This window comes from Pleurodeles waltl, chromosome 9, assembly GCF_031143425.1.
Source record: "Pleurodeles waltl isolate 20211129_DDA chromosome 9, aPleWal1.hap1.20221129, whole genome shotgun sequence".
NCBI lineage: Eukaryota > Metazoa > Chordata > Amphibia > Caudata > Salamandridae > Pleurodeles > Pleurodeles waltl.
In genome coordinates this window covers 844538902-844566176 of record NC_090448.1, presented here as the reverse complement: position 1 = coordinate 844566176, position 27275 = coordinate 844538902, and the positions used below count along the sequence as shown (strand labels likewise).

Below are 27275 nucleotides of genomic sequence, written 5' to 3'. Positions count from 1 at the left end.
GACCAGACAGCGCCGGCGTAGGGGGAAAATGGCGCATGGGCGTCTTAAAATGGGGCAAGTCAGGTTACGTCGAAAAAATCGTCTTAACCCGACTTGCGCCATTTATTTTCGACGCCCATCCCCCATCAACATGACTCCTATCATTGTAAAGATAGGAGTCATGCCCCCTTGCCCAATGGCCATGCCCAGGGGACTTCTGTCCCCTGGGCATGGTCATTGGGCATAGTGGCATGTAGGGGGGCACAAATAAGGCCCCCCTATGCCACCAAAAAAAAATATAAAAAATAAAAAATTATACTTACCTGAACTTACCTGAATGTCCCTGGGGTGGGTCCCTCCATCCTTGGGGGTCCTCCTGGGGTGGGCAAGGGTGGCAGGGGGGGTCCCTGGGGGCATGGGAGGGCACCTGTGGGCTCATTTTGAGCCCACAGGCCCCTTAACGCCTGCCCTGAGCAGGCGTTAAAAAGTGGCGCAAATGCGCCGTTTTTAGCCACGCCAACTCCCGGGCGTCTCTTTTGCCCGGGAGTATAAATACCACGTAAAGGCCTGGGAGTCATTTTTTAGACGGGAACGCCTCCCTTGCATATCATTAACGCAAGGAAGGGGTTCACGCTAAAAAATGACGCACATTCCGGGAACTTTGGCGCTATTCGCCTCTAACGCCATAGTATAAATATGGCGTTAGTTGGCGTTAGTTTTGCGTCGAAATTGCGTAAAAAAAACCGACGCAATTTCGGCGCAAACGGAGTATAAATATGGCCCTAAGTACCGTATTAACACTTTTTTGACTTAAAGAAACAGCTGGCTTTACTTAATTTATCAGTCTTCAACTAATGGAGGAAGGGCAGGTCTGCTTGGGACCAGCAGGTTACACACACACCCATGCAGTTAGAGATTAACCCAATGAGATATAAAACCAGATAAGCAACATCTGCTGACAGCTGGAGTTGAAAGAATGAAGGTCCATATTTACGATCCTGGTTGCGTCTCTCCTGCACCACGTAACTGGTGAAAGAGTGAGGCAACTCCTAAGGCCAAGGTTTCATAAACTGGATTAACACAAAACAGCAAAAATCGCTGTGTTCCATTACTCTGCTCTGGGAAGGCTTTCCATGGGAGTTGCTGTGGAGGTTCCCACTCAACTCCAAGGGGTTTTGATGCATTCACATATTTACAAGAAGTTGTAAATCTGGAAATGCGCCAAAATGTTACGCCGTCCCAGGGGAGGTACAATGAGGAGAAATATCTTTATTTCTCCTACTCTTTTCCTCTTTCTGTGTGTGCTGCAATCTGCAGCACACATAGAAAGAGGAAAAATCCTCTATGAAATCTTTTTGTGCAGGAAGGTGCCCCTTCCTGCACAGAAATAGTCCTGTCTGTAACGCTGGCATCCTTGCACCATGGTGCAAGTGTGCCTGCATCGGTGCTAGGCAGCCCATTGTGTGCCAGCGTAGGGGAAGAGGACAGAAACGCGCAGTATCTTTTAGATACAGTGCATTTCTGCCTTTTCCCTATGGCATGGGGCAGCACAGCATGGTTACTTGCTGAGCCGCCCTGCGTCACAGGCCTTGTAAATAAGCCCCTTAGTATACACTCCAGGATAGTATGAAGCTCGGGAGAAAACTAAATCAAAGTGTCCTTGAGGGTGGGCTGTTCTCCACACGGACTAGAGTTGATTGTAGAACAAAGCCGGACTCTGTCACACCCTGGAGCTCAGAAGCAAGCGGTTGCCACATTGTCCTTACAGCCTTCAATTGTTGAGCTCTACTAGGTAACGGAAAGTGGAAGCTGGGAAAATGTTAAAAAAGGTGACAAAAATCACCTCACACATTTGTTTGTTTTACCACTTTAAAGGACTCCTAAAAGAGTGTATTGACTCTCTTTAATTAGAAAGCAAATAAAAAAAAATCTAAATCAATGTGACGCTGTATCTATCTATCCCAGATAGAATGTGAACAGGTATGGCTTCAAAAGATTTTGCTAAACTTGCTTTCTTTATGGCCAGCACATGGGATATTGTAGAAGAGCTAAAAAGTAGGAGTGTTTGAAACCTGAGTAAATTTCTTTTGTGCAACTAGATAAAAATTCCAAACTATGATTCAAAATAACATGAAAGAAATGGATATTCAATATTTACTGCTGTATTTTAGGGTGAAAAGTGTCTTCACGTCCAGTTTGCATGGGAAGTTGCATCTCATGCTTGAAAAAAAAGCATAAAAATCACAATTGCAAGAAAAGCAGTCACGGTTTTACCTGAATGGTCTTTAATTACATGACCAGGTATAAAAGTATAATTTGGGGAATTTGAGATAGCATGCATAACACTAAATGCTGGAAATTATGTGAGACTACACCTGTGTAACGAACTTTTAGTCCAGACCTACTAAAGAGGTCATGAAAATTGATGGACCTTACTTTAGAAAACAAAATTACACTAGGCCGTCTCTTTGAGCCAAATAATCTACTAGCTGACAGGTCTGTAAGGAATGCACTCCCACCATCACCCAAGATTGTTGAGCTGAAAAATTATCTCTGGGCATCCACTGTCATAACTTTGATGATTTGGCGGTGTAGAACTTCAAACTAGTATTAATTTATGTTTCTTCAAGCAAAACATACTTTATATTGCTTGATACCATCCCCCTTACATATTTAGCAGTTTTGCAGCATTCCCTTATCATTACCACCAAAGAATACAAACGTACTCCTGCCCTTAACAGAACTAAACCTCTGACTGCAATCAGTATGGTACTGCACCTTCCAAATGCTTGTGAATACCACAAACATAGATGTCCACTGACTTTTGCAGATAACTCTTCCCTGTGAGCTCCCCAAAGCATCCCTGTGAGCAAACTTACCGATAGAAAAAATGCTGTCCAGCTGTGGAACATTATCTAAGGGTAAATCAATTTACTAGTAAAATTCATGGTTTGTGAATCACTGGTGTAAATGATATTTGTACATGTAATGATATTATGCACGTGAATATTTGTACACCCAAATCTAGTTAAGGCATAGAACTATTATTTATGAGTCGTATAGTATTTTAAAAATAGTTGACTGCACGCAATTTTTAATGAATGTCAGCACTTAAAAGAACATTTATCTGCAATGTTGACATAACTCCCCAATGCACATGTAGGGCCAGTCATCGCACACTTGGCTGCCAGCCGATTAAGTACACATCACATGAGATATTACTTCATTTCAAATACTAGTTTCACAGATCCTGGAAAAATGAATCTGCTCCACCCACCCATTGTCACAGTCACAGCAGACCACATGAGGGATTTCCTGAGTTTGGAATATAAACTAGGGCCTTGTCAGACTCTGGTCTTCCTGTTTTATGAGCCGAGCTCATCCACTTCCTGGCCAGCCCTCTAAAAGAAACTCGTGTCGCTATTACTGAATAAATGTAACCCCTTCAATCGTCATATGCATGTAAACTGTATTGCTCAGGATACTGGGGGCTGGCATTTCACAGTAACTAAAAAAGTGTCTCTGCATGCTAGTGGGTGGCGTGGATTTTTCATTTTTCGAAGAAAAAAAAACTAGCATTTGCAAAGCCAAAAGGTCTGCCAGCTTGCATTTTGTGCCCCACCTAATATTTTTTTTAAAAAGGCCTGTTGCTCTGAAAAAATCATTAAAAATGATTTCTGTATACAATCCATCTACGCGATAACTAAGTTAATGAGCGATAATTCAGAGTACCTTTATAATGTAAAACAGTGCCTCACACACTGCAATTCAAGCATTTCATGAGGTGGAATAATACACCAAAATGTCAATAGCATGAGATTAGAGGGTACAAGTTCTCTTAGCGGAGTTAAAGACCACTCTGTGTGTGTTTAAAAACTGATAATAATAGGTACACCAGGCAGCCGTGGTGTTAAGCCTGACCTAAAAATGAAATATCTTAGAAAGTACTTTATTTCAAAAGCAATACACATTGTAATCATTAGATGGGCCTATATTTTTCACTACAGTTCCAAACAGGAAATGATATATGGTACTGCAAACTCAAACTTTCACAAACCTGTCCACAATTCCCACGTCAGCAGGGATGATGAACATTAGCCAAGGCCCAGGGGAAATTTTGTTTATGCCGGCATTATCTTTGTTATTTTAACTTACACTTGTGCCGCAAAAAGCCTGAGATTATGCCATCATTCCAATCCACATAATTGAGATTTTGTTTATGCCGGAGCATAGGAACAATTCAAAACAACAACCACGCAATCAGCTGTTGTTTGCACCATGGATATTTGTGCTATCCCCTTAGCACAAAAAGCTTCCTTGTGTCCAAAGTCGGATGCATTTCACAATAGAAATAGTACAAAAAGCCAGACCGGCGGTGCTTAATTTGTAAAAGAAAGCGTGCCAGTGCACATAGTTCTGCCCGGAAGCCATTGTTATTACTTGTAGGCAGCCCGAATACTAAGGCTGTGTAGCCTGTAATCTACCTCACGCCTCTTTAATCGACTACCAGCACTACCTGCCCCTGTACCTCACTCCTATAAGTTACTGCTTTCTCCCTTTCTGACAGTTTTTCTGTCTTTCTTTCCCCATTGTGCTTTTTCCCTCTGTTCTCTCGAGAAACGTTCAGGAGAAAAAATAAGTGCTGGTCCCCAAAAATGGCTGCTGATGGGTACCACCGCTCAACACTGGCTCAATTTAAGCATTGCAGACCAGTATTTTGAGTAGTAATGGGTAAGTCTGCATAATTATTTTGGTAATGTGCAAATCTTTTGCAAAGAAAATTATGCAAGTTTTGCCCCGTCCTATGTTAAACAATGAACTATACCCCTCATGAACCACTCATGAGCACATCTGTGCTACTGACGCTGGTATAACTAACAGACTAAGCCAGTGTCATAATGACCAATCTAAAAACAAATCACGTTGAGGGGTCGTCGGAGTAGAGGTTGGGGTTTAGAAGCCACAACCCATGACAGTGCACAGAAAGAGCACGGGACGGCAGTGACTGGGCCTCATTCATCCTTTGAGAGTGATCACGCCCCATCCATCCTGCCACGGTATTTGCACAACACACCGGTGTTTGTCACTGCTAATCTCCGTCAATATTTGAACTGTTTCCAACTAGTCCCAATTAGGCTCTTAACCCATAAGTAAATAGAGACTGGATACTGTAAACGCTGACTAGTAGCATGGACTTTAACGTAACAGTCTCGTAAAAATATGACTTTATTTCTCTGTCTCTAAATTCCGGAATGGATTTCTCTTTCTGTAAGGTTTGCTGTTCAGCTTTGAAAACTAACATACACATAGAATCCTGGGTTGTTGTGCCAACAGTGCCATGAGGTGGCATTGCCAGCGATGCAGAAGGCGCCCTATCCCAATGAGTATTAAGGATCGAAGGCACACGCTTCCACAAAAGTACGGAAGCCTGCTTGAAACAGAATGCATTTGGAATCTTTAGGTATGCCACAAGCCACTGCAATTTTTAAAAGTTGTTGCTCGAAACGAAAAGTGTCTTTCACACTGGCACGTCTGGCTCTGCAGGGCAGGACTGTAGGTGGGCACCATTTACCTCGCCCCTGTGCTCTGAATTCTCCACATTAAAGTGCTCATTGTCCACCAACAAACACTTGATGACTGTGAATGCTGAATAACCTATCCTGGCAAGGCAAAAATCATCCAGCTATTTGCGGCCTACATATGCAATGTAAAAGAATGACCAACAACCTCTGTAGACTGCAAGCAGAAAACACATTTACTACTCAAAAGCATGTGAAGTATTAAGAATTTTTACTGGTGATTTTATTGAGGCTAGCAAGGTAGCAGGTTCAATGCCTGAATCTGTCGGGTCTCTAATGTGCAAGCCACCTTAGGACAGATTCGTAAAGATGTTTGCACCCCTACGACGTGCTTAGGTGCACATCTAACTTCATCGTCAAGCGTTTCATCTGTAAGGCTGAAAAAGGAGAATTTGCGCTCATTAGTTGATTTACTCACACATGAACTTACACCAGCATGGTGCACTATGTGCCAGTAAATCTCATCACAAGTAAGTGTTGTGGTGGTTTCAGAGTGACAACATCTGCAGAAGAGGTAAATAACCGCAAACGTTTTGCATGCCGCGTTTCACCATCAACACTGTCGGAATCTAAGCTGTCAGTGGCAGGGCTGAATCCGTTTTCAGAGAGGGGAAGGATGACAAAAGATTTGAGGCCAAGCAAAGGCAAATGTTCGTACGGATACAGCTACTCATAGGGGATGTGCAAATGTTCGAGCACACAACTTCGAGCAGGAAGGAGGAATGGTCACATATTCAAAGTAGTGTTCTTGAAATTCTTTGGTAAGTCCAAGAAAGTAAAAATAAAAGTCAGATGTTTGCTCCAAACGTAGGAGCATTCCTACTGAGGCACATGTCGACACTCCTTTATTAAGTGGACTGGCCTGAGTCTGTGATTGGTGGATTGGTGCCTGGTAAAAGCAAGGGAGGCTGACATGGAAACAACAGGCACATATGGTTTGGGAAAGTCGCTGCCTTGATCAAAGACACCCCGGTGAAAACATGCCATCCCTGCAGCGAAGCGCAGGGTGGTTTCTACCATCACTGTAGCCCTTCCTTTCTGTTCTGAAACGACAACAGCTTTCCCAATTAGCCCCACTTCTTTTCATGTATCTTTCAGTGAAGTGGGCAAATAGCCTTTGGAACCCAAGACCACCCACCCATTTCAAAGAGCCACGGAACAGTTACCAGATGGCAGTGTATTTAAGTCAAGAAAGAACTCAGAATGCTTTGGACCAGGTGACATGGCGTGGGACTATCAGTACTGACAGTACGATATTAATATAGTGCTAAGCACCCATGGGCATCCAGGCACTCGAAAACATTGTGTGAAATGGAAGTTGTTGATGTTGCAGCTGTTTTAAATAAATTAGTTTGTCATCTTTTTCTTTATGTTCAGGAAATGTCTTTCTCCATATTTTTGTAAGCAGTTCCCTGTCCTGGGACTTTGATGCAGCAGATAGTTCCCTTTCCCTTTCTAGGTGGTTTGTACGTTTTGGAAACAGGCGGGGTGGGGCTGGGTGGGGGGTGTTTGAAGAAGCCAATGTTCTGATAGGATGACTTGGCTAGTACTTTCTGACTTACGTGCTTTGTTATACGTCTGCTTGTATAGTCAGTGCTTCATTAAATATAGTCTGCGCTTTAAATGCTGTTATTTTAGTTTGTTGGAGTCAAGGTAAAGTTCACGAAATTTTACTGCTGGATAGACAGCTGTTTGCAAAACTATTGTTGCCCAATCTTTAAAATGTACAGAGGATGGACTCTGGTTCCGTCCAGAGCAATCTTACCCTCTTACTGATCATTTTGGATATTTGGTGTATCATTAAACATTGTAGGAAGTACTTCGATTGGAACGCATGAGGAATCATTTTACATCTAAAAAGAATATTGAATCATATAACCTGTAACACTCAGGCCTATATTTATAACAACTTGTATTTTGTAAGTTTGCGCCAATTTTGAGTCAGAAAACGACGCAAATGCGGCGCTAAAAAAGTATAAATATGGGCCTCAGTACTTTATCTCCTATATGCAGTCTTTACAGAAAACGTTTTTGTTACTTTTTCCCGCGATTTGTAAAGCCAATAGGCCTGGGATTAATGTAACATCCTAAAGTTTTCTATTTAAAAAAACCCAGTGGTGCTCCTACATAAAAAAAATATTAAGGAGCTACTATCTATTACAACTTTCCTTATTAATATATATTCGAATACATAGTTGGCCTGTCAAACATGACATCTTAAAAACAGACCAGGACAGTTCAAAGAGTGACTACCATCAGGCGAGTGATCTCTACTGTACAATTGTATGTCGATTTGTGGACCACAAGTTACATTGTTCTCGGTCTATCTAATCACAGGAAAAGTGTGAGACATTTAGGCCCATGTTTATACTTTTTTAGGGCCACATTTGCGTCATTTTTTGCCGCAAAAACAGCGCAAACTTGCAAAATACAATTGTATTTTGTAGGTTTGTGCCATTTTTGCGTCAAAAAACGGCGCAAATGCGCCGGTAACAAAGTATAAATATGGGCCTAAATTACATTTAAAAGCTGTTTTTTTGTCTTAAAATATAAATCTGCAAAATTCAGTGTCTCCAATAATGTTTAGGCCAGTTTCTGAAGTGGGCCAGGCTGTCAATTAATAAATGACAAGGAACTTGCAAAGAGGTGACAAATATCTTTCAGATACTAAAATGAAGGCACAGAATAAACGAGGGAATCTCTACCATGAGTCAACCTCTCCACTCCATAGATGCCGTCACCTCCTTCCAGACCTTAAGGACCACGCACGTAGCTGGAAGAAACCTCTGAGGTGCTACCCCCCATACAGCAAATGCTGGAGAGGGGTCTCATCAAGCACCCACCCTTCCGATGCATAGGCTGGATCTCTAGACCTTCCAAACCACCAGTCAATTAGGACTGCCAACTGAGGAGCCCTGTGATAGGATTGCACATCCGGTGTAGCAATACCACCATTATATAATTGACTTGCAACATTTAGACAGTGGAATTTGAGGGAAACCCTGGCTATGCATTATACCCCGCAAAGGTGAATCCATGCTTGCGAAGAGGGAGGCTGGATGAGGAACAGAAAATGTTGAAGTTGGTAAAGCAGACGAGGGAGGGCCACCATTTTAAAGATAGCTGATTTCCCCAAAAGGGAAAGAGGAAGAGAGGCCCAGAACTGGAAATCAGCTACTAATCTATCAAACTGGGGCTGGATGTTCTTTTCCCGTGCCTGAGTCTTATCTGAGATATAATATAAACTCCTAAATATCAAAACCCCTGCCATGAAACTGCAAGACCCTTTGCCCATGACAACTCAGGGGCACTGTCACCCACTACACAGACCGAGGATTTGTCTAGGTTTATCCGAAGTCCCCATAGACCTCCGGCATCTGTACTGTGCACAGCCCCGAAGACTTGAAGTCCATCAGGAACATGAGCACATTGTCTGTGTAAAACTCAATCTTTTTTCACCTCTCAGCCCCCACTTGAATCCCCGCAACTGCGCATCCTCTTTAGCCCACTTCACCAGTGGTTCAATCACTAGAGCTCAGAGGAGTGGTGAAAGGGGTCACCATAATGGGTGTCCCACCGAATACAAAATAGTGCGGAGGTAGCCCTCACCACCCTTTACTTGGGTGAGTATTTCTGTGTAGAGGAGCCACACACAACTGATGTACCTGGGTCCAAAATTCATTTTAGCCAGCAGTGAGAACAAAAAACGGCCATCCAACCGAGTCGAAGGCCTAATGAAAATCTACCTGCAGCAATGCACTTTCACTATGATTGTGTTGCAAGAAACGTATCTCATTGCTCACTCGCCAGACATGGTGGCACATGGCCCTGCCCAGCATGAAACTAGACTTATCTGAGTGAATCAGGGTGCCTATGAGCTTTGTTATTCTGATATTTTTATCATATTTTTAAGGAAAGGATTGCATTGTCAGGCAAAGATAGATCCATGCAGGGTTTAGACTGATCTAACAAGACTGAATTTTCTGACAGTAACAGTGTAGACCAACTGCCAATTCCATGACAATCAACAAATTCTTCACTCTTTTTATTCTATGTTTTTCCATGAACTTTTGGAACCAATATGTTGGTTATTGTGTTTCTTTATTTTTCTGGCGACCAGTGTTAGTGCCTTGAAAGGGCTTGTTACAGCTTCCCTTCCTATTTTTTGTGGTAGCCTATCTGCACAATTTAGGGATCTAGAAGGAAGACTTTTGGAATGGATTGAGACTTTGGCAGGCAGCACCCCAGTCAGCAGCTTGACATCACCTCCCCTGCTTTCAGCAGATGATCACTAGCCATACTTCTAAATTTCAGTTTGCCTGGCAGTTATCTCTCTACCTATCTGGCATCTGCCAATGCTGTAGGTGCAGTATAGACAGCTGCATGGCAAGGGTATGCCATTGTCTGGCCACCTTGTCTTCTTTTCTAATTTTCACAAACAAACTCTCAAAGAAAGAATTAGAAGGAAAAAAAAACAATGATCCTGATGAACACAGCTTTCCTTTTTGTGCATCAGGCCAGGGATTGCTTTTCTCACCCTGCTCCACCATGCCACACTTGGTGGACCCTTATAGGGAAAATCAATGTTGGGGGCATTGCCTAAATAAGTTAGAGTCACCACCGCTCTGACCCAGCAATCATTTTGCTGACAGGTCGCAAGGCCAAGGGTTTTCAGTGTTGGCAGTTGTTGAGAGACTCCCATCTGAAACTCTGAGGTTCCACCATTTCTGGATAGGGTGCAGGAACTGAGAGTTCATCAGGAGCCCCACTAGCTTATGGTGGAACAATCACCCACTTTGGCCCCGATTCTATTTTGGGAAGTAATGTTAATTTGGCCGGTAATGGACGTTTCTCAGTGAATCAGTATTACAAATAACACCATTAAAAATGCACTCCAATTTGTTTTTCACTGAACATCACAGCAGTCACCCCTGGTAAAATCTGGTACAACAACCTGATAGTGAGGAAAAGGTGCGGGAATCGGTGTGGAATCACAGATTTCCATACTCATTCGCCATTTCTTAGGGGCACACATGGAACATTATGATCTTGGAATTACCTCAGCATGAATGATTTCCACAGTATCGGTAATTCCTGGTTCCCACCCATCACAGAATGATGTCCTTTTTCTTTAGCTGTCATTAAGGAAGCCTAAAAGCCAAGAGGAGGTGTCACTGCATGTTTCTCAGTAAGTAACAGCAACTTCCACGAGTAATTTGTTTTGTACGTTTGTCCACCAAAGTTATAGTCCATTCGAAAATGTTAAATGCTGTTCTGATAAAACATTACAAAACAGACTACATTCTTAGCCCCTACCGATGAAGCACATTAAATCACCTTTCAAGATGATGATAGGGTGATTGTATTGGACCATTAAAAAGATGTTAGACTAACATCCAGTGCATTTTACTGCTTGAGTGAACACGAAAATCATAACAATTTTCATAACAACCATCTCTGCTTCTATCAAAAACATAAAAAACAGTGAAAACACAGTGTTTTAGCGAAAGTGAAATAGCAGTCTGCACTGTATGATTAGCACAAGGCCCAGTTAACACATAAAACAACCACCAGAAAGGTGATGCATTACTGGGGCAAAAAGCCAAAGCACTGCAAAGGGATCATTATGGGCCATGAAGCTACCAATGTGATAAAAACAAAAGTTTGCAGGCCAAGCAATTTTCATGGATGACTGCCGTAAAAAAACAGTAGTTTTCGGAAAAGGTTGCCGTTCATGCTTAAAGTAAATCTATACTCTAGTACTGCCATTGCAGCACTGCTTGCCTTCCAACACAACACATCATTATTCAGACTGCAGTAGAGTATTTGCATACATGCGTACTTCATTACAGACATGTTACAGTTCAGAATGCAATAGGGTATGTGAAGGGCAATGTTGTACAAGTGTTTGCTTGTGATTCACTAGAGAGAAGATGCAAACTGAATAGGAACAAAAAATGAAAAAAAAAAGCAAACAGAGTTTGTGAAGGATGTATGAATTTATATAGAGGAAGATAATAACTCATATTGTTTAACAGTCCTGTAAGGCAATTGTAGAGGTTGGATTAAAGATTAATATAAAAGAGACCAAGGTCAATGGAAATGGAGTATCCTTTTTGCCAAAATCTCTGTCCGCAAGCCCAAATTAGAGGTGGACAAACCACCAAGTATTGGTAAAAGGTGTAAAATTTACTCCGTCATCATAAACCTTCCTCTAATGTCCCAAGGTAGTAGGGACATTGGAGGGACACCATCCATCCGTCTGCCCAATTTAAAGCGGGTAGCCTTCCTACCTGTCTTTAGTCTGTTTGTCAAACTCTAAATCCGACCTAAAATCTTTATTAGGTATGATAACAAAAATTTAATGTTGAGAGTTTAATGTTTAATGTTTAATGTTGAGAATTTAATGTTGTTTACGATTTACACTGATGTCAAGCATGTTGTCTTTAGTAAACTAACCCCAGACATATATTTGAATACTGACATAGGCAGTATTGTGCACATAGATGCTCAGGAGTAATTTTACTATGAAAGTTAATACAAATGTATAAATGGGCAGCATATTATGATATTATTTATCATAGATAGTGAATAAAATATCATCTTTATGACATATGGACACCTACAATGTCATATGTCTGTTTTTTTAACAAAGAATACCACCAAACCTAGATAAAACAATATCATCAAAATGACTTTACCACATTCTCTTTATAATTGGGATGTAGCTATAACCAGTATATGATTATTGGGTGTTTGTCGAAATAACATTTTAAAATGTCTGTACTACAGGACTTTAATTTATGTGCTCCATCCATGCTCTACATATCATCAACGTGACTTTTCTAGCTATAGTATTGCATAATGTCTTATAATATTTTCTGGAACATTTTCCCACTGTATAGTATTCATGCTGAAAGAACAGTTTTTGTAGTGCTTGCATCAACACTTTTCACTACTGCAGTGCTTTTAGGCATAAATGATCCCTTCCTGGGAAGTTGGAAGATAACATAAGGGAAATATTTGTATACTACGCTTCTTCACTCATGGCTAGTACTTATATTCTTCACAAATCACCAAAAAGAGTATTAGCCCTAAGCAAAGGATCTCTTATGAAGAGCCTCTAAATTTAGGAGCAAGCTAACTCTTGGTGAAATATGCAAGATGGACTACTCTGGAAACCATAATGTTTTTCCTTAGACCAAAGCTTCAGGCTTACAATGAAATAGAAATGAGAAGCAAGATGGCAGCAGCAGCAAAATATCTGATAATAAAGTTCAAGAACAACTATTAGTTGAATACCTTGGTCAAGTAAAGAGACATTAGCATGACATGTACAAAGGGGGACAAACTGAAAAGAAATGACAAAGACAGAGATGTGTTCAAGCCCAATTGTTACAAAGGAATGGTAACTCAAAATGGAATAGTAGTTCAAAATACATAGTAGTAAAACATGCACCATGCTAACTACTATTACATTCTCACTATTGAAGGATTGTGCAATACATTTATATGTATATTTGTGCATTTCCTTATGAATTAAAAAACTCGTTTTGAGATAGGGGACCACTATAATCACAATCAGAATAAGGATGTCTGACCAGAATCAATCTGCAGCACTTGCACTCCACACCCTTTTCATGTGGCAAAGATACATCTTGAAAGAAGACAAGACTTATTGTTCAGCTAGTCTTAACTATAATTCAAATATCTGAAAACTGTTTAGTATCTATACACCAGGCTACACACGTATTTGTTCAATAAAGTGAAATTCAGTGTATGATACTATGAATAAACAGGCATAAGAGACAGACACCCTCAAAGTAAGTGTAAGAAGGGTTCACCTTAGTGAAAACTAAGCTAATTGTTCAAATGGACTGTCTGAAAATTAGCAAGAAAATCATTGGTGTGCTTTACACCTATACTTTATGGACCAAACCTCGATGTCTCTCCTGTCTCAGATGATCCATGCAATCTGTAACCAGTACAAATTTTAACTCTTGACGTACAGCCATGTATCTGCACTAGGTTGCTCAGTTCTATTCCCTATCTGTTACTCATATAAATAGTCTGGCCTGTATCTTAGTATGATTGGGTCTATATTGTAGGTGAATATAAGTGCATTGAAGGTCCTTGTGGATGCACACAGTAGACTGCAGGTCGCTATGAAAAAATGTATGTTAGTTTTAATACTTTACATTGTTTTCATTAGATGTATAATTTATCTAATGACATTTACATGTGATTTAGAACAAAAGTTATTTCCAACTGGCATGAAGTTACAAAACCCTTTGGCAGATGTTGTTAATTCTGATAGCCCTTGAGGGCTAGCTCAAGTTTGTCTAACATGTCAACAAGAGATGGTAAGCTATGACAGCACTTGGTGAATGCCACAAATGAATCCACCCCTTAGCTTTTATCACTAGAGAGCTCTTTGATGATGGATCCAATGATACCTAAATCACTGACAATGACTGCCAAAGTATGCAAGATCTGGACAACTGGCATTGGCATATCTATGACCAGGACAAATGTCTTTACCATGCAAGGTCATGACAGCTGGCAGTTCAGCATAGATAATCTTCTGACAAATAGTGGGAGCGTATAAAGAAAGAACCACATTTGTTAGTCAAATATATGCCAGCGGCTGTCATAATCAATGGATTGCAATGCATACCAGTGTTCAACTGAGATACCACAATGTGACTCATTACTATTTTCAGGAAAACATAAGTTTTCCATTACAGACATTAGATTTTGGTACTACTAGAGGCAGTGACATGAACTACAGCTCGTCTCAAAATTTTCCCCTCATATTGTTGAACCTAGCAGTGTAAAAAAATACCTAATTTAAATATAAATATCTATTTTGAGGGTGTCCTTGCAACCTTGGATTGTGCCCTTCCGATTTATCATTTCTGGAGAAGATGTTATTTTGCAATTATTTGGATTTTATATGAATATAAGATCTGTGGAGGTTATTACTGACTCAAACTCTAGCTTTAAACACGTTCCTAATCAGTGTCATAGCTAAAATAAAAGCTATAAAGAAATGTGGGTAAAACATCAATTTTCTATTAAGATTTATTTATTTAATTTAAAAATAAGTCATTTTGAGGTTGTTTATAATAGAAAACATACAATGTATATAAATGTTGATGTCTCTTTTTTTTAGCTCCTTGGAAGACTAATGCCTTTCATGCTTAAAGTAAATATATTCTCTAGTACTGCCATTGGAGCACTGCTTGCCTTCCAACACAACATTATTTATGTAAAATAAAATACTGGTGAGCTTGTGTACAGCAGGGCCTCACATGCCTTCACTTTAGGATGTACAACATACTCAGATGCCTTTTAGAAAAAGGTTAGTGCTTTGCTTATTGCCATGCATTTCCTGCTTGGTGTGACAAAAGCAAATTTATTAAACTGCCCTGACGTATGAGTGTCTTAAACTCTAGGTTTGTGAACAAAGTTATTTCTCCTAATGTTGTATCGATGTCAATGTGTGTGTAAAAATATGGATAGGTACTTTTTTGGATTTCATAATTATGAAGAGGATATTTTTCATGTATTAGAATAAATTTAGCCTGAAATGACGTGACAAATGAGTACTAAAGTGAGCAAATTATTTATCATCTTTCCTAGCCTTGCTGTAATTAGAATATTGCAAAATCTCCCTCACATGTTTATGAATCATTGTTTTCCTAGTTTCGGCATATTTACTCATCTGGTGATATCCGATTACACCAAGTGGATCGTGAAGCAATGATTTCACAGCAAAAAAATACTTATTAGATTGCAAACACAAAGTTGAAGTTTAAAATTGCAAATTATATTGATGTGATACTATACCAATAAATGACTGTTTCCTTTGAGCGAAATTTTAAACTTCTCTACCTGAGTTTTCACTTTGACAAATATAAAAATCATAGATGAATCTTAATGAGACTTAAATGATTCCCGTTCAGGGAGTTCATCATTTTAGCTGCCATGGGTGTTCCAAAATGTATGAAAAATATCAAATAACCCTTTTATTTAATGACACTTTTATTTAATTATCCTTTTATTTAATCGTGGCCTGAATGCAGCTCTGTTTAATAAAAAGGCAATTCATCAAAAATACTTTTAAAAAAACTTAATGCCACCCATTAAATGTCATTGTGGCATAATGAATAAAATGTTGGATGCTTAGTACTATTTATGGAACAAATAACATTTTGAATAGTTTTAGAATTGTGTATGAGATATAAGACCCAGAATTCATGCATCATTGGCATCCAATTATGTCATACATTAGCAAAACACTTTTGTCACATGTTACAGATCAAAAATATAAGCTGGCTTATACTTTGTTTACTACATACATTCAGAAATGTTTTGCTGGACAGTTCTACTGTACAAAGGTTACACTTATGCACTTACAGCAAGAAGTGCTAAGAAGGAAGATCCCTACCAAATGTTAATAGCATTGGTAACTCTTTCAAAACTTGAAGCTAGTTTGAAAGAACAAGGTATAAAAATACCCTTTGCCTGTTGTTCTTCTACAACTTCCAGATTAGGAGAATTAATGTTTATGGACCAGTAAATGAGGTTTTCAATAAATTAAGTTCGACTAAGAGTGATTTCATAATTATTATTAAGAAATCAATTATATCAAAATTATGACATAAATATTGAAAAGACAGTAGACTAATTTTTAACACTCCTTTTACTTTGTCTCACAACTTATGAATAGACTGAATTTGGAGATGTTTAGAATTGACCCACATAGCACTTTGTTGTTAGGTTTTTGTATTAAATATGGACCTAACTAATACGTGTATTGAAATATTCCAGAAAGTGCCTACTCGTTGTAATTAATTTTTCTATAGTATACTGTTATTAAAAAAATCCAAAATCATTGCCTTAAGAAAAATGTTTTTACATTTTCTGTAATCATTTAAATTGTTAGACCAACAGCAACTCTATTTCATGTACAGTAATATTTTAAATGTGTTATGTCTGACACGATGAATTCTCTAGACTGAATAAACTTGCAACTTATTAAGCATACAAAATATGAAGCGTTGACACAACTTTGAATTTACAAGTTCACTACATGTATGCTTGCTGTCTTTAATTGAAGTAATTATTCATGGAAATTTCATTTAAATCTGAGCCTTAGGAGCAGTCTAGAATATTGACCACTTGTAGCAAACAAGTTTGATAGTGTTTTGAGATATTTTCATAACAGTTAAATAAAAATAAAAAAACTTCCAAAAACTAGAAAATTCTGTGCAAATATTCCAAAAACATTAACTTGAGTATGCTACACTTATAGTAATGCAAATGAATTACACATTTCAAGTTTAGTGTTCTCTGTGTCTAATATATTAGATTCCTTGATGGCCACCACATTAAACGTGTTATCCTGGTGTGCCCCAGGAAAATATAGATGGAATGTATGTTTCCAAATCTTCAAGGCCTGAAAGAACTGCGCTATATGGAATAAAAATATAAAGTTAAAATATGTTCATGCTTTCCAATGGTCTGAAACTCTTTTTTGGAAGCGGGGCTTTAACTCTAGTGAAACACAGATGTTTCTAGCAAAAGGTAAATGAACCATTGTAACTTCTTGGTAGGAATGGGGAAAGGATTGTCTATTTGATATCATTAGGTCATGTGTGTCTAAAAAAGTAAAAACAATGCAATTACCTATTTTAAATTTGTAAAAGCTAAATAGATAAAATTAGTAATAACATGATTAAAGAAAACATAAAGTAACCTAGGAGCCCTCAATTGCAAAACTACAAGCATTTCCTTTGATTAAAAAAGAATTGTAATTCACCACCTAATTGAAAGCTTTTCTAGGGATGCAATGCAAAAACAATTAGCTATGAGTGTTGCAATCACCTGCTCCTGGGAAAAACTCCAGATCTAACTGCAGTATAACTGAAAGAGACGTTAACTTTAGAAGTTAAAACATAATCTTATCAATGGTTAGCATTAATGGTTAAGTCTTACAAAGAAAGAAGGCAATCACATGAGGTTTATCAGTTACTAGGGATGATATTTGAAGAGGGGGCTTACAAAGTTATGAATAGTATGTTTTCAGTGAGGCCATTCTGGTGACATGTAAGCTTTTAGTTAGGTTCCAAATGAACTCAGCAATTGTCTGGTTTTACTTTTGCTTAAATGATAATCTGATGCAGGTAGATTGATATGAAATCAAATATAACCAGTTTACTTTCTAACTTCAACAGCTCAAAATACAAAAATGTTGCAACAAAATAACCATTGTAAATGTGCCTGTGAAAGTCAAAAAGCACGGAATATGCCAAGAATGTATGTGCATGAAATGTTTCAAGCAACAATTAGTCATACTGCTGGTACTTTGAAAATGGGGCATTTATTTTTACACCTTGTAGTTATGTTTTGAGGTGACTGTAGGCAGCCTTAACATGATGTTCATAAAAAGTGTTCAAAATAAAGAGACAATGTGTCGGTGAAAATTGTCTGAGACGTATCACTCTGCATTTGGAACCAGATCTTTGCGACATGGTGAAACCACAAGTGATCTAATTCAGCATGAATGTACGTAGAAAAGCGTTTCAGAAGTGAAGCCCCTGCATGGAGCAAGCACCATTGGGCACATTGGCCAGAGGCTGGATTTGGCTGTCTGGTCCAGTATTACAGATAATCTAGTTGGTTGTGGGCACAACAGTCTGAATAACTTTGGTTATAAGATCTGGGAGTGTCTGACTTTATGAAGCTTTAAAAATGATGCAACAAACCTTTCTGGAGATTATACACCCTTTAAATGGATCAAACACTGCATCGGCAAAGAATGGGAGATCAACGTGGCATTTCACCCTGGAACAGATATGTGCAACACATATGTTTCACATGACAACTAATTTGAAACTTTTTTCTCGGGATTCAATATGATTTAGTTTATACCACATTTTGGGATTTAAAAGAAGTTTATGCCTGAAATGTAAAGCTCGTTAATAACCTAGTTCATGAGGTATGGAATAGGCATAACAAGGTATCTGAAGCAGTGTGAATATTAATTGACGTCAAGGCCTACTAAGTGTTTGATTGGAATTGCTTCATTTATCGTAGGTAGCGACAGTAAATGCAGAAATTAACTGGCACAGATACAGGATCATAATAAAAATATGTTTTATATAAAACCCCAAAATATTCAGCAATATGACAACTCAGGTCAGTGCATTACTCAGTGTGAGACATTCTCAAATGCTGTCTTTATATTGTATGGTAATGATAATCAGTTCTTGATTTTTCCTTTATCGGCACACCCTTGATGCTTTATAGCACAAAAAAAAGGACATCTTATTTCCAAAGTGTTGTCATGTTTGCTTTACTTTTAAAGGCTGGGTAAAGAAATCAGTGGGACTTGAACCTGAGACTTGCAGAGAGCATAGGGTACGCAAGGTGCACATGGATGCCTATACAGGGACATATATACACTGTGCTGTTATATTGGCTACAAGAAACAGATTATTTTCCACACTATGGGCCTGATTCCGACCCTGGCGGTAAAATCCGCCAGGGCCGTGGTCCGCGGGAGCACCGCCAACAGGCTGGCGGTGCTCCTTTGGGCATTCTGACCGCGGCGGTACAGCCGCAGCCAGAAACGGAAAGTCGGCGGTGTACCGCCGGCTTTCCGCTGCCCAGGGGAATCCTCCATGGCGGCGCAGCTTGCTGCGCCGCCATGGGGATTCCGACCCCCATACCGCCACCCTGTTCCTGGTGGTTTCGGCCACCAGGAACAGGATGGCGGTATGGGGTGTTGTGGGGCCCCTGGGGGCCCCACTTAGAATTTCAGTGTCTGCTTAGCAGACACTGAAATTCGCGACGGGTGCTACTGCTCCCATCGCACCCCTTCCACTCCGCCGGCTCCATTCGGAGCCGGCTTCCTCGTGGAAGGGTGTTTCCCGCTGGGCTGGCGGGCGTCCTTTTGGCGGTCGCCCGCCAGCCCAGTGGGAAACCCAGAATGACCGCCGCGGTCTTTTGACCGCGGTACGGTGTTCTGGCGGTTCCCGCTTCGCGGGCGGCTCCCGCCGCCCGCCAAGCTTGGAATGACCCCCTATATTTCTTGTTCTATTTTGAACACATGCACACACATACAAACAAAGGCAACACAACATGCACATTCATAGAAGAAAACCTAACAGCACACACAAACATAAACATGCACGCACAAACCTACACACGCACATCTACAAATACATGAAAAGAGACATACAAGCATACACAGGTGCACATACATGGATGCGCACTCAGCCTCACGCACAAAAAGAAACACACACAATGGCAGTGCATCTATTCAACAACCATTACCGCTGGCATCTGGAAACTATGTCTACCTTAGTTATGTGTCTGGTAGGCTCCTCTCTTTTAAGTCCCCTCATCTTCCAACTTATACTAATTTAACTTGAAGCATCAGTCTGTTTAATTTTTGTGGGTTGATCACCGGGATCAATTAATTATTCCAGTTTTATACATATTAATATTATAAGGAGTTGGCTTGTTAAATGAAGTTTCAAAGACATGCTTTCATCTGCGTATGAATTACAGGGCATTGTTAATTAATCGCACTGCTCTAGTGTTCGCTTGCAGCATGTAATGTCTGAAAGATATGAAAGGTTGTAACATCAACCCAAACAGAATCAGGTGCATATGTACATTGCTTTTTCTTTCACAATAAGCACCCACCGACCACAAGGTTAAGAGATATCAGAGTCTCCTGAAACTTTCAAGAGTGTGTTGAAAGAACTATGCAGATGTGTGAAACGAGCGAGGAGATATAATCCCTGATTTCCTATGCAGGCCTCTTGCAATGTTTAACAGTGTTACACTGTGTGAAGCCAGAAATCAGACAACAAACACACAAACACTGAGGTCGGAATGAGGACTTGACACAGTCAGCAACAGAGAAGAATATGCTGTGCTGGTTTGGATACCATTGTGAAAGGCCTTGAATGACAGCTCACAGTGGCCCTGCCAGAGAGTGCAGGTTGATTACGCACCTTTCCCAGAGCAGCGAACTGAAAATAATATATATATATATATATATATATATATATATATATATATATATATATATATATACATGTGCCCTAAAATCAGTGCTTTTGAGTCCTATGAGGATTGGCTCTGGCCCCACTTGGATCACACCTGGCAGAAGCCTGCAGGGACCTCATCTTGCTATAGCTGATTTAGAAATGTTAGCAAATTAAGCAGTGGGGTCACGACATGGGAGAGCTTGGGTCACTAGAGGAACCTGGGGTCAATTCGATGACCTCTTTTAGAAACCATGAATGAAAGAATGTAATGGTTCTTCAACCCTAAAAATGTAGCTCATCTTATTCACTTTGTGATCACAAAACTAAAAGCATCCCACAATGGACCGATTGGCCACAATAAAATTATGCGCCACACCTCTTAGTGAATGTAAGGCATTCACACTATCATTTTTCGAGCATGTGAATATAAATAGCAGGACAGGCTTGCCAGAAAGACTTTTTCCATCAATACAGTGCATACATTTTACTGTCCGGGGAACAGGGTTCAATGTGACCATAATCTTAAAGTGTAATTTGAAAATTAATATATAAACCCAGAGTCCGGACGTATGTTGGTGTGATGTATATGTCACTCTTCTTGTTATAGCAGGTGAATTATTGAATAGATGTCTCCCCCTCAGGCATATATGAGCCAATGATAGTAAATTAATATATAATGCAGATGTGTTTAAAGAGTCTATTAGGCCCAGCAGAGCTCCATCGTGCTTCTGTACTACACTCCAGTTGTCAGCAGTCTTTACTGACACCTACTTAAAGAGACAGCAAGAAATGCATGTGTGTGACTGTCTTTCCTAACACCTTTGGGACCCTCCACGTCACCCAGGCAGCACCATTTGCTCCACAGGTAAGAATGGGGATGTGTTAAGCACACCACCTTAAACTGAGTCACTTCTAGCATGCCTAAAGTCCTGGAGCGACTTTATATAGTGAGATCATATGCTATCAACTTTTCCAACTATGGCAGAAAGGCAGCTTAACAGTAACACGTGTAGAAATATTGGCCAGGATCACACGGTTTTTGCTGAAGTTGTGGAGCTGGGACTCAACTCATAGATTCCGTACTACAAGATTATCTTCATTACTCCGCTAAACATATCTCAAGCACCCAGTTTAAACACAAGTGCTTTGACACTGGGAACAACTCATCAAAGCATGTCAATAAAAAGAGCGTAGTTAGACGCTGCCTCTCTGAGCTACGCAATAAACAGTCATTCGTGTCACGTGGCTCTTATAATAGGAAAACTTGTCTCAATTATTTTTTATTTAGAATGAGTTTACTTTTGTGACATTTTGATCATAAAGGGCAGGCTATTTGGTAGACCAAAATAGTGCATACATAACATGTACACATTTGTTGAAAACTAAAAGTTGTGTGCGTTGCTCCAGGTTTTGGAATTTAACAGAGAAGTCGAGCAACATACATTCAGCTAACACTAACATTCTGATACCAGGTATAGCGTAACGTACCGCTGACGGCATAGTATTCAGACGGGGTTTTCCAAGGTGCTCGCTGGAATACGAAATAGACACACACCTCTCCCCCCTGCAATATTTTCAAGATATCTTCGCTATTCCCTTCGCGTTTTGACACTTCTGCGCTCTAGCACTTACCCAGAAATGCCTGTACTAGAGGTAAACAGTAAAAGTCCCAGTCCCACTGAAAAGGGACCCGCTTCTCTCACACAGCGACAGAAGTGCGACGGAGAGATTGGGGTGCGCGTAGGAGATGCTGGAATAGAGGGGACTGTGTGTGAAGACAGCTTGGTCGATCGTTGCCGCTAATCTTTGGACGTGCTGCCCGGGGTGTTGCAATTAATAGTGCAACAGGTGTAGTGGCGCCGTGGCATGTGGGTGTTAAGGCGGCAATGCACTCCGGTGCCTTTTGTTTTTTAGTGTCCAGGCACTGGACGGACGCACCTTTTGTTCTTTTCTCGTGGCCTGTGGCACCACTGCTGTCCCCGTTGTTGCCTCACAGTGTGGACTAGACGTTGTCCCTGTTCTGTGGGTGTTCGTGAAATACATGATCCTGGGCAGCGAGGCCTCGGTCTCCAGGGAAGTGGTGTGTGCCGGGGCTGGCGGCCAGGGGTCACTGAGGCGACGAGTCTCAAGCAGTGTGGTTTGAAACCACAGGCTTGGGGAGCAATCTGAGAGGACGGGGCTCCTGTCTTGTAAGGCAGAATAATGCGTCAGATTATTTTTTGGGTTCAAGAACGGCCCACAACCCAATTTCCACATCAGTTCGGTGTTAGGTTTTGCCGAGTCGAGATTTATCGGATAAACAGCTGTCACGAGATACACTTGGGAGACACTTTAAAATAAACCATCTCTGCAGCTACCGAGATCAATTGATTTCAGCTGCAAGTTATGGGCACTTGAAATGGCATTCAGAGGGCGCTAGATGTGCTTAAATATAAAACGGGACCATCCCCGTTGTGCTTTTCTAAGCAAGGGAGGTGAGGTGTTCATTGCTGCACAGGCTTTAACAGGAAGAAAATGCACGTCTTGACAGCTAAGCATTTGTATCTACGATACATTGTGTACGGCGGTGTGTTCGTGCACAGTGTGCATGAGAGAGTGGGAGACATTTCGCATGCCTCCGCATGTGTATTTTTTTGGTGGTTCTGATTGCTTGTGTGCGTTTGTGTTAAAATGTGTTTTATGGGTGAGGGTGACAGTATATGAGTGCAGGTGTATTCATGTGAGTGTGTTTCTGGATGTGCAAGTGCGCTGCTGTTAGCATGTGGCTGTAATATGCGTGGGTGTGTTTGCCATTTGTGTGCCTGTTCTCGTAATGTGTCTTTTGCTTCTGTGTCTCTTTCTGCCAATGTGGGTGTTGCATGTAGGGCTGCATGTGTCTGTGTGTGGAGCGGATTTCTCTGTGTTATTTGTGTGTCAGTGTGTCCCTCTGTGTGTTTGTGCCTGTGGGCGGGTTTGTGTATCGGTCAGTGCGTCTGTCTAAGGGCGGCCGTGTCCCTACATGTGTTTAGTATTCTTGTGTCTGTTTTAGGTTCTATTACCCTGTGTGTGCTTGTGCGTGGCTGGAAGTGTCCAAGTCCCTGTTGCGCTGCTTGTTTGCGCTCGTGTCTGTGTTGCGTTTCCTCTCCTCTGTATGTCTTGTGATTGACAGTGTTAGCTTCTATAGGCGTGCCGGTGTGCTTGTGTGTGCACGTGGATTTTTGAGAATATAACAAGAGTAGCTTATTGGGGAGAAGCCCCTTTATTTGTTGTATCGCACTCAGCGCAGGTTTGCAGTTTGTGCCCGGGATGATGGTGTTTTCTGATGTCCATAAAATGTCCTCCCGGTGCCCAGCGCTGCCTCCTTTCAGGGTGAGTGAAACGACGGAGGCTGATGAATGTGCGCTCTCCTCTCCCGGCACTGCGCGGACGTGTCCTCTGACAGGAAAGCCGACGCTGCCGACCGAGCCTCGGAAGGCAGGTCCCGCAAGCTTCGGCCGGGGGGCTCGGTGCCTGCAGCTTCAGCACTCTCAGCTACGCCGCAAGCATCTACCAAGCAAGGGGGGAAAACTTGATTGACGCCATTAGACTTGGTAAACGAGTGTTATCTGATATATTTCGAGCCTAGTGTCCCTGACGTGGCATGCAGTAGTGAGATCGGGGTGAGATCGGGGTGCAACAGCGCCCCAGAACCCTCACTATCAGCCCAAAAGCGGCGACGCACTCTCCCTGGAGTGACAAACGTCGAGCTCTGCTGTGGTTGTCAAAGGGTTAAGGAGCTTGGCTAATCGTTCGGTACAAGGCTATGTCGATGAATCCTTGAACAATCCCCCCCAGCTCCCCCCCCCCCCAAAAATCCCTCTCTCTCCCTCGCGGGCCTTTACCCCATGTCGGATCTGTAGGTACTGTCTCTGCAGTATTAGAGGATCCGACCGCGCTGTCAAAGCTGAGGTGCAGATCCCAACCCCCCCCCCCCCCACGCCCTCACACCCCCTGCCACTACCACAACAGTGTTTTATCGAACACACATTTGCATTTATCGACGCAGACCGATTGCTGCTCGTTCGGGTGTGAAGGGGGCAGCGGGGTCAAATGCGCTAATAGGCTGCGCGTGCCAGAGGCGCAGAAATGGCTCCATAGACCTCAAAACGAGCGAGGAAAATTATCCGTGGTCTAAAGCTTGGTGGCAAAAACCATAATAGGAGTGCAGCTGTTCCTTCATAACCCATGGGTCTCGGTGTCATTGCACTTGCTGCATTCATTACAGCTACACTTCTTACCTTTGCCGTGCTGTGAAGCCCCAGGGTCATTTCCTGGAATTCAGAGAAAGTCTGTGGGTTCTCTGTTCTCCGTCTCAGGCCCTGTCCTGCATTACAGTGAAGATCGTTACATGACCCTAATCCCTGATTTCATATAGTCAGTGTCCTGAGCCCACCCAGAGGCAATAAAATCGGATTAGAGCGGGGATCGGTGTCTGCTCCCCACTTTGGATTCTTATCATGGATTATACCCTGGTACACTGGCCCCTTATGGGGACACCTATCCCGCATTAAAACCATGATTGACGGCCTTAACCCATCCAGGGGCACTTGACCCGGATTACAGACAGAATGTGCGCTTTTTTTTCCCACCTATGGACCCTATGCCGGATTACGGCACGGATATGTTTACTGCGCTACCCAGGGCCCCTACCGTGGATTAAAGCAGATATGTCCAATATTCCCTTTGGTGGGATTCCTAATCCTGGATTACAGCGCGGCGATGTCCTCTGCCCCCCCATTTTGGGCCTCTCTTCATAATTACCTCGCGGATAAATGCCTTTCTTCCAGGCTTTGGGGCCCTACCCAGGACTCTAAACAGAATCTCTACCCTCCTACCTACTACCCATTTCCCAATTTATAGTCAGGATATGTGACCCCCACACACCTTTGTCCCGAATTACAGGGGAATATGATCACTGCTCCCCTTTTAGGAGCCCCGGTCCCGGATTACCTCAAGGATAGTTTCACTGCTGCCCCTGCTGGCCGTTTTCCAGTATCGAGAAGGGTATATATATTTACTGCTCGGCGCCTCGGTCCCTTATACTTCTTAGAGCGCGGAAGCGTGCCTACTCCCCGCTCAGAGAGTCCCTGTCCATGATTACAGCGCTTTTATGTCTTGTTTCCCACCTCGAACTCCTATCCAGGATCAGGGCTGGATTCCTGCTACCCGCCCCGGCCCCCACTCCAGGTTTATATCTAGGATACGTGACGTGCAGCCCACCTTGTATGCTCTGTCCAGGATTACAGGGGCAGAAGATAACTGACCCACTCCCCGGAGCGCCCCTCCCGGGCTACAGTAGGGATATCATTACTTCTGCCCTCCGCTGACCGTTATCCAGTATTATAGAGGGTATATATCACATCTCCGCTCCCTGGGCCCCCTACCCCGGGTACAGCGCAGAGGTGTGCCCTGTCCCCTCTCAGAGTTACTACCCATGTTTACAGCGCTCTGTGTGCGGGTTTCCCTCCTCAAATACCTATCCAGGATTACAGACAATATCTCTGCCCGTCACTACACTGCGGGGACGTCCACTGCCCCCTTCACCGGCTACCCCCTCCCACGCTCCCCATCCTGAATTACAGTACGGATAGGCGTCTTGCTCCCTAACCCGTACCCGATTTCTGCATTACAGCGGGGACATATTCACCGTCCGATTTATTGCCCCCCCCCCCCCCATCCAGGATTACAGTCAGATTATGTGCTCTACTCTCTAACTCGTACCCCGCATTACTGCGAGGATATGTTCACTGTCCCCCACCTCAGAGTCCTTGCTCCTGCGTTTGGAGGGAGGGGGGGGGGGGGGGGGTGAGTGACCTGCAGATGGTCCGGCTGGTGGTGACATGCAGTCTCTCAGGCTGCACTGCAGACCGGGCGGCCCGGACTCGGCAGTGGCAGCACACCGGATCTTCTCCCAGGACCTGAGAGCTGCCACGGTGTAATCATTCATCCTACTGGGATTTAATGCCTTATTACAGATACACCCCCGCCCCTCCATCTCACCGCCTGCTTGCTAGAGCGAAGTTTGGGATTTGCATACATTGAAAAGGCAGCAGACAGAGCTAATAACTGTCTGCTATCAGATTTCCGGCAGATTAAATCACATTGAAACAACAGAAAGTGAATTCTGGCGTCCCGATTGCAATTTATAAAGGAAGTGTATTGCTTTTTATGACATTGTCCAAGGATTTTAAGAGGGGTAGTTGGCACCTCTTTGCACGTAATGGCGAGCTTTATTTTCTTGCCGCCCTGTGTTCATGGCTGGCTGGAGCATCACCGGTGACTATTCCAAAATAAAACGTCTGTGGGGGAGAGCTGGTGGTGAAGGGGGCGCGAGAGAGGAGAGGAAGGGCGGGAGAGCTGTTAGGGAGCAAGGAGGGTGGAGTGAGAGGGGAAAGGAAAGGGAAAAAAGGAGGTGGCGAGAGTGCGCCGGAGAGACCGAGAGAGAGAGGGTAAGAGAGAAACATAGAGAGAGTAGCAGAGGCAGAGGGAATCTCAGAGACCTAGAGCGATGGGGATACATGGAGAGACAGGGGTGTAATACAGGTCCCTGCGGTGCGGAAAGGCCCTCGACACTTAAGGGGGGTCCCATTCAGCCCGGGACCAAATATATATGTCAAATATGAGAGAC

General features: G+C 42.2%; 1 protein-coding gene across 7 annotated transcripts in view; it reads right to left on the bottom strand.

Annotated features, from left to right (window-relative positions):
• Positions 1-27275, bottom strand: part of FLRT2 (fibronectin leucine rich transmembrane protein 2) — a 130434-nt gene that overhangs the window by 98893 nt on the left and 4266 nt on the right. For 2 of the 7 annotated variants that reach the window (XM_069208118.1, XM_069208117.1), the window contains exon 2: positions 10618-10709. The exons of 4 other annotated variants lie outside the window; for them this stretch is intronic. The gene's annotated coding sequence lies outside the window, so the exon portion shown is untranslated. Of the gene's footprint in view, positions 1-10617; positions 10710-24885; positions 24908-27275 lie in introns of those variants that run through there. One more of the 7 variants, XM_069208122.1, reaches the window with a different exon arrangement.